This window comes from Pongo pygmaeus, chromosome 6 (genome assembly GCF_028885625.2).
Source record: "Pongo pygmaeus isolate AG05252 chromosome 6, NHGRI_mPonPyg2-v2.0_pri, whole genome shotgun sequence".
Classification (NCBI taxonomy): Eukaryota; Metazoa; Chordata; class Mammalia; order Primates; family Hominidae; genus Pongo; species Pongo pygmaeus.
Genome location: NC_072379.2, coordinates 30,661,294 through 30,668,818, shown reverse-complemented (window position 1 = coordinate 30,668,818; position 7,525 = coordinate 30,661,294). Strand labels below are relative to the sequence as shown.

General features: G+C 43.6%; 1 pseudogene; it reads left to right on the top strand.

Moving 5' to 3' along the window:
* The first annotated feature begins 617 nt into the window (after window positions 1-617).
* LOC129041849 (small nucleolar RNA U13) lies at window positions 618-727 on the top strand (annotated as a pseudogene).
* The last annotated feature ends 6,798 nt before the right edge of the window (window positions 728-7,525 follow it).

Sequence of the window (7,525 nt, the reverse complement as noted above, 5' to 3'; positions counted from 1 at the left end):
GTTTTATTGTAAAAACAGAGAACAAAAACAACCAAAGCAGATATCTAAAAACAGACTTTGGTAGATCAAGGGCAGACATGCAGCTCATCTGTCTCTTAGTTCATCTTCCAGGAAGGCCTAAGTAAGCCTGCTGCTGCTGCCCCTGTTTCATTTTCAGATACTTGGGCATCTACTTTGAAGCCTTTACATGGTCAGCTCTGGAGAAAGAGAAATGAGTGTCCAACATTCCATTTATTTAGTTAGCCTGAATGCACGTGGGCTCTTCTGCAGCTCCTGTTGTCACCCCAAGATCAGCTTTGGGCCAGACTCAGCACTTCCTTCCATCCCCTGGTCACCCTCTTCCAAAACAAATGAACAAATCCAACTCCATCAGCCATCTTGAGTAAGGTAGCATTTACTGACTTTTCTTTGAGAAAGCGAGACAAGCTCCTCATAACATATGGCAAAATTTCCCTAAGGATACCTGTGAGCACTTCTGCTCATCCCTCCAAGTTCTTCTCAGCGGCTGCTGCATGCCCTTCTTCTTCCCCAAACTGCATTAAGTGGCCCCTTGAGCCTGACATTGCTCCCTTCTTCCCTTCACTGGCGCATGCCACTCCTTGAAAAGAGAGTCGGTGATCCTTTCGTAGTTCATAAGTGTGATGACTGTGATTTCATGCTCATGTGTGAGAGATGGGTGGGCCTCCCTCAAACTTTGTTACGATGTTGGCCCATTACCCATCTGACGTGGAAAAAATAAAAGAAAGTTGGATTGTCAGACAAATTTCAACCACATCATTTTTTTTTTTTTTTTTTTGAGATGGAGTCTTGCTCTGTCATCCAGGCTGGAGTGCAGTGGTGCCATCTCTGCTCACTGCAGTCTCTGCCTCCTGGGTTCAAGCGATTCTCCCACCTCAGCCTCCTGAGTAGCTGGGACTACAGGCATGTGCCACAATGCCTGGCTAATTTTTTTGTATTCTTAGTAGAGACAGGGTTTTGCCATGTTGGCCAGGCTGGTCTCAAACTCCTGACCTCAGGTGATCTACCCACCTCGGCTTCCCAAAGTGCTGGGATTATAGGCGTGAGCCACCGCACCCGTTCAACCACCTCATCTTTTTCAGGCAAGCCTTCAAGGCCCATAGTTCAATGACTTTAAGCTTAATGGTACCTGAAAGCTGGGCAAAACTCTTATATTTGATTTAATGCCCTCAGTACGACTAGAAAACTAGTATAGGGCTTGTGCAAAACACATGGCCATAGGATGTGCCCTGTAATATCTAACCACTCTTAGGGGCCAAAATAGGGCAGAGTGGGACAGATGTGAGGTGGTACAGCATGTGGTTTCAGCTGGACCATGCTCTGAGCCATTTGGACTGTGAAGGTTTCTCTCCCAGAAGGTAGCAGGGTAGGTCATGGGGTATTGCAGGCCTTGACAACAGCACAAATGGCGGCCTAAAAACCAGATGTCTAAATATTTTAAAGTTATAAATAAAACTCACAAATCATTCAATACAACATGTTCTGTCTCCTACCTTAACAAAAATACCTTCAGAACAACCTGGAAGTCCAAGTTGGAATTTTAAATTCTTAGATGTCTTAGAATCTCTTGCTGAAACATGGCGGCATGGGAAGAGCCAGCCCCCAGCTTTGGCCCTCATCCTGCATCCTTTCTTCTTCCCACTCCTGACTCCAGCCCTTCTTGCATCAGCATAGATCTCTTGCATTCCCATATGGACTACTCAGCCCATATATCCAACTTCCTCATAACACTCACTCCTTGTTGATCCCTTAAGGTTGGGGTATACACACCAGCATCTGGGTCACCCTTAGAAGAACTGACCTTGAAAATGTCAGCACTGGGTCTGGAGACAAGCTTGGGGATATTTGGGCAGAGAATTCTGGAGTCCTATGCATTATCCAGAAAAAGTGAGGAGAATGTCAAACAGTTCATTTCTAATTTGTAATCTTTAAAGGCCCTCTCCAAGATGATTTGAGGAAATTCCAGGTTCAGGAATTCAAATTGTCTATTACAACTTGAGGAAATTCCAGGTTCTAATTCCAATGGAAATCATCTTGGAGAGGGAACTGTTTATTGATTGTCAGTGCTGCCAGAAAGTAGGGGGATGGATTTCATAACTTCTAGAGGTCACTTGTCCCTCCTCCTCCTCTGCTAAACAGGGTCTTTGGGAGCAGCTCAGTAGACCATGGTCCCTTCACTCTTAGTGCCCTTCCGCCAGCTCCTGACATGAAGCTAAGGCCCCTGCATTTCTCGAAGCTTCCTGCCCTGTCAGGGATGAGGACAAAGGGGGAGGATCTTTAAAGGCAGAGCATATCCACAGGAATCTTTAGTATCTCTTATCAGGTCAAAAATAACCTTTTGGCCAGGTGCCATGGCTCACGCCTGCAATCCCAGCACTTTGGGAGGCTGAGGCAGGAAGATCACCTGAGGTCAGGAGTTCAAGACCAGCCTGGCCAACATGGCAAAACCCCATCTCTACTAAAAAATACAAAAATTACCCGGGCGTGGTGGCAGGTGCCTGTAATCCCAGCTACTCAGGAGGCTGAGGCAGGGAGAATTGCTTGAACCTGGGAGGCAGAAGTTGCAGTGAGCCGAGATCATGCCACTGCACTCCAGCCTGGGAGACACAGTGAGAGACTGTCTCAGAAAAAAATATATATATAAAAAAAATAAAAAATCTTTCCTGAACCCCAGGCTGGAAGGCAAAGAGTATGAGTAAAAGGAGGACCAAGGGCTTGGAGAAGGGCCACCGCTCATTTTATCTCTGCATTCATGGTTCAGGTGCTGTCAGTCATGCTGAGAGGCAGGCAGACAAACTGCATCACTCCAAAGCCTTCTGGCCCCTCTCAGATAGTGTGGGCCCACCCAGGAGCTCTGCAGGCCATGAGTTCAGAGTGGGAAGGGATTGGGAGGGGCTTAGGAGCTGGGCATGCTGTCTTGGGGTGAGATGTGCTGCCGCAGTCTCTTCTATCCCCTGACCCAGGCTGGGAGGGAGACATGTATGCTCTGAAACCAGGGAAGATATCAAGCCTCACCTACCCAACCTTAGCAACCAGGATCTAAAACTGCAATGAAGGGTGACTCCATATGATCTCAGCCAGTAATGACATAAAGATTGTACATGAAAATTCCAGAGGGGGGCACGCACACACACACGCGCGCGCGCGCGCGCGCGGAGCACCTTACCTTGAGACCTACTCTGCAGAAAAAAAAGGTTTCAGGGTAGGACAGTGAGTGAGATGTCACAGAGAGTTCATAACTTGATCTTTCTCTGAAGTCTGCTTCTCTTGTTACCAAAAAACACAGGTTTTGAGATAAAGGTCATTAATTTGATACTTTGCTCTGCTATCTGCATTTTCATTTCAAAAGCAAAGCCACTAGGAAATGCCATTGGATTTCGGAAAGAGAAACGATATAACATCTGAATATTATGAGTTGAACAAAGTGGAGCCCAGGAGGCCTGGTTTGTGTTGGGTTCTCATAATATCATCCTTAGGAAGCCGTGTTTCCCCCATCCCTTAGGCTGTGGAGACTGTGCGGTGTTTCCACTAGTGAGAGAAGGGGCATTGTAGGGCTAAGGAAGGTGTAAGGGGATGGCAGGGGGTCGGGGACAATGAGGAGTGCTCTATTGATAGTAACAGGAAATAATAATGAAGAGAAGCCTTGAGGAAGTTAACCCAGGGCCTCCTTACTAGAACCTAACCTCCAGGATCCATTTTGCTTCTATAACACTTAGACCCAACATGACTCATGGGAGAAGATGCCCTTGATAACTGTCTCCCTGAGAAGTTGAGCCTACGTTCTTTTTTTTTGAGACAGAGTCTTGGTCTGTCGCCCAGGCTAGAGTGCAGAGGTGTGATCTCGGCTCATTGCAACCTTTGCCTCCCAGGTTCAAGCAATTCTCCTGCCTCAGCCTCCTGAGTAGCTGGGATTACAGGTGCCCAGCTAATTTTTGTAATTTTTGTATTGTATTTTGTATACAATACAAATTACAATTTGTATTGTACTGTAATTTTTGTATTGTATTTTGTATACAATAATTAGCGTCCAGCTAATTTTTGTATTTTTAGTAGACACAGGGTTTCACCATCTTTGCCAGGCTGGTCTTGAACTCCTGGCCTCATGATCCACCCGCCTCAGCCTCCCAAAGTGCTGGGATTACAGGCGTGAGCCACCGCACCGGGCTGAGCCTGCATTCTGCAGCATCTCCCTCTCTCACTGAGAAGCCGCTGAATGTGGATATTGTAAATCACACAAAGTCACAAAACAAGAGTCAATCCTAGCTTGAGTTTACAAGAAGATAAATTGGCATCCATGTATGCTAGCCAGATAAAATGTTGCACACCTGTATTTTTATTGCTAAATTTGACAACCCCACATCCATGTCCCCAAATCTTCAATCCTCTCTGATTTCTTCAGTAATGAAAGCTACTTAATGTGTGGGACTGTAAACTCAAGGACATCTGAGATCTTAGGGAGATGACTGATGGAACCACATAAAACACGAAAATAAAAACTCTCATCAAAAACTTGAGAGTCTCTTCCACTGAGTAAACTTTTCCCATCGGGGGGACTTTGACGTCTTCCTTCCTTTGGTATTCTTTCTTCCAAAATACCTGTTTTGACCACCAACCAATAAAGGAAAGCCGTGGAAACCAACAGGAAATAACACCCACTCAACAAGCGCTGACTATTTGCCAAGCATCATGTTAGATGCTTTATATGCCTCATTTCATTTCATCCTCACTATATTCTTGAAGATAGTTATGTTTTTTCTTTAATGTAAAGATGAGGAATCCAAGGTTTAGAAATGTTACACAACTTGCCCCAGGTCACAACCCTGGTAAGTGGAAGAGTCAGGATGATGGTGATGAAGATGGTGATAATAATGGTGGTGAGGATGAACACAGCTCACATTGGTTGGGAATACATTATGAGTCAACCAGTGTGCTGAACGTGCTACATGCATTAACTCATTCAATTACCGCAACTGCCTTTTTGGACTGGTACTCTCATTAACTCCATTTTAAAGACGAGGAAACACATTCACTCTTGGTCTGCTCACTCCAAACCACTGACTCTACTATTAGCCATACTCCTTGGATCGTACCTCTCCATCCACTGGGTCCTGACATCCCACTCCCACCTCTCTTATTGCAGGTTGCTCAGGCTGTCTGTAGACTCAGCTGCCTCCTATAACTTTAACCTCACAACTGGCTGATTGGCTTTTGGGAGGTAGCGCATGGTAAAGCCTTGGCAGGCAGATGTCAGGTTGACCAAGGTTCCTATCTTAAATATTGAAAATTTAGTGTTTCACACCTTGAAAATACACTCTGACAAGATTTATGCAAATTACCCCCAAGAGCTGACACACAGCCAACAAAACAGCCTCAACAAAAACCTTCTCAATCTTACCTCTAGGAAGCTCTTGGCTTTTGCTAACCACAATCTTAGAGAAGCTTTCAGCTAATCAAAGGTGAGTGTAGCTTCATACTAATATAGCAAATCTGGTTTCTTTCTTTCTTTCTTTTTGTGGACTCACCCAAAAATGCAGAAATGGCTGGATGGTTGATGCCTTATTTATCTTATTTTTTATTTTTTTTTTTATGGTTTCAAGCGATTCTTGTTCCTCAGCATCCAGAGTAGCTGGGGTTACAGGCGTGCACCACCACACCTGGATAATTTTTGTATTTTTAGTAGAGATAGGGTTTTGCCTTGTTGGCCAGGCTGGTCTCGAACTCCAGACCTCAGGTGATCTACCTTCTTCGACCTCCCAAAGTGCTGGGATTACAGGCATGAGCCACTGTATTTGAAATAGGCCACCTGGCCTGTTTCTTATTTTTTTTATGCTTCTAAATTTATTTTCATTCAAATATGGATACCAACAATAACATTTATGTCAATGCCTTCCATTCAATTTCGAACAAATAGAATTAGGGGTAAGAATAATGTGAGTACTTCCAATCATTGAATGTACTTCTTTTATTTTATTTTATTATTATTATACTTTAAGTTTTAGGATACATGTGCACAATGTGCAGGTTTGTTACATATGTATACATGTGCCATGTTGGTGTGCTGCACCCATTAACTCGTCATTTAGCATTAGGTATATCTCCTAATGCTATCCCTCCCTCCTCCCCCCACTCCACCACAGTCCCCGGTGTGTGATGTTCCCCTTCCTGTGTCCATGTGTTCTCATTGTTCAATTCCCACCTATGAGTGAGAACATGCGGTGTTTAGTTTTTTGACCTCGCGATAGTTTGCTGAGAATGATGGTTTCCAGCTTCATACATGTCCCTACAAAGGACATGAACTCATCATTTTTTATGGCTGCATAGTATTCCATGGTGTATCTGTGCCACATTTTCTTAATCCAGTCTATCGTTGTTGGACATTTAGGTTGGTTCCAAGTCTTTGCTATTGTGAATAGTGCCACTATAAACATATGTGTGCATGTGTCTTTATAGCAGCATGTTTTATAATCCTTTGGGTATATACCCAGTAATAGGATGGCTAGGTCAAATGGTATTTATAGTTCTAGATCCTTGAGGAATCGCCACACTGACTTCCACAATGGTTGAACTAGTTTACAGTCCCACCAACAGTGTAAAAGTGTTCCTACTTCTCCACATCCTCTCCAGTACCTGTTGTTTCCTGACTTTTTAATGATTGCCATTCTAACTGGTGTGAGATGGTATCTCATTGTGGTTTTGATTTACATTTCTCTGATGGCCAGTGATGATGAGCATTTTTTCATGTGTTTTTTGGCTGCATAAATGTCTTCTTTTGAGAAGTGTCTGTTCATCTCCTTTGCCCACTTTTTGATGGGGTTGTTTATTTTTTTCTTGTAAATTTGTTTGAGTTCATTGTAGATTCTGGATATTAGCCCTTCGTCAGATGAGTAGGTTGCAAAAATTTTCTCCCATTCTGTAGGTTGCCTGTTCACTCTGATGGTAGTTTCTTTTGCTGTGCAGAAGCTCTTTAGTTTAATTAGATCCCATTTGTCAATTTTGGCTTTTGTTGCCATTGCTTTTGGTGTTTTAGACATGAAGTCCTTGCCCATGCCTATGTCCTGAATGGTATTGCCTAGGTTTTCTTCTAGGGTTTTTATGGTTTTAGGTCTAACATTTAGGTCTTTAATCCATCTTGAATTAATTTTTGTATAAGGTGTAAGGAAGGGATCCAGTTTCAGCTTTCTCCATATGGCTAGCCAGTTTTCCCAGCACCATTTATTAAATAGGGAATCCTTTCCCCATTGCTTGTTTTTCTCAGATTTGTAGAAGATCAGATAGTTGTAGATATGTGGCATTATTTCTGAGGGCTCTGTTCTGTTCCATTGGTCTATATCTCTGTTTTGGTACCAGTACCATGCTGTTTTGATTACCGTAGCCTTGTAGTATAGTTTGAAGTCAGGTAGTGTGATGCCTCCAGCTTTGTTCTTTTGGCTTAGGATTGACTTGGCGATGTGGGCTCTTTTTTGGTTCCATATGAACTTTAAAGTAGTTTTTTCCAATTCTGTGAAGA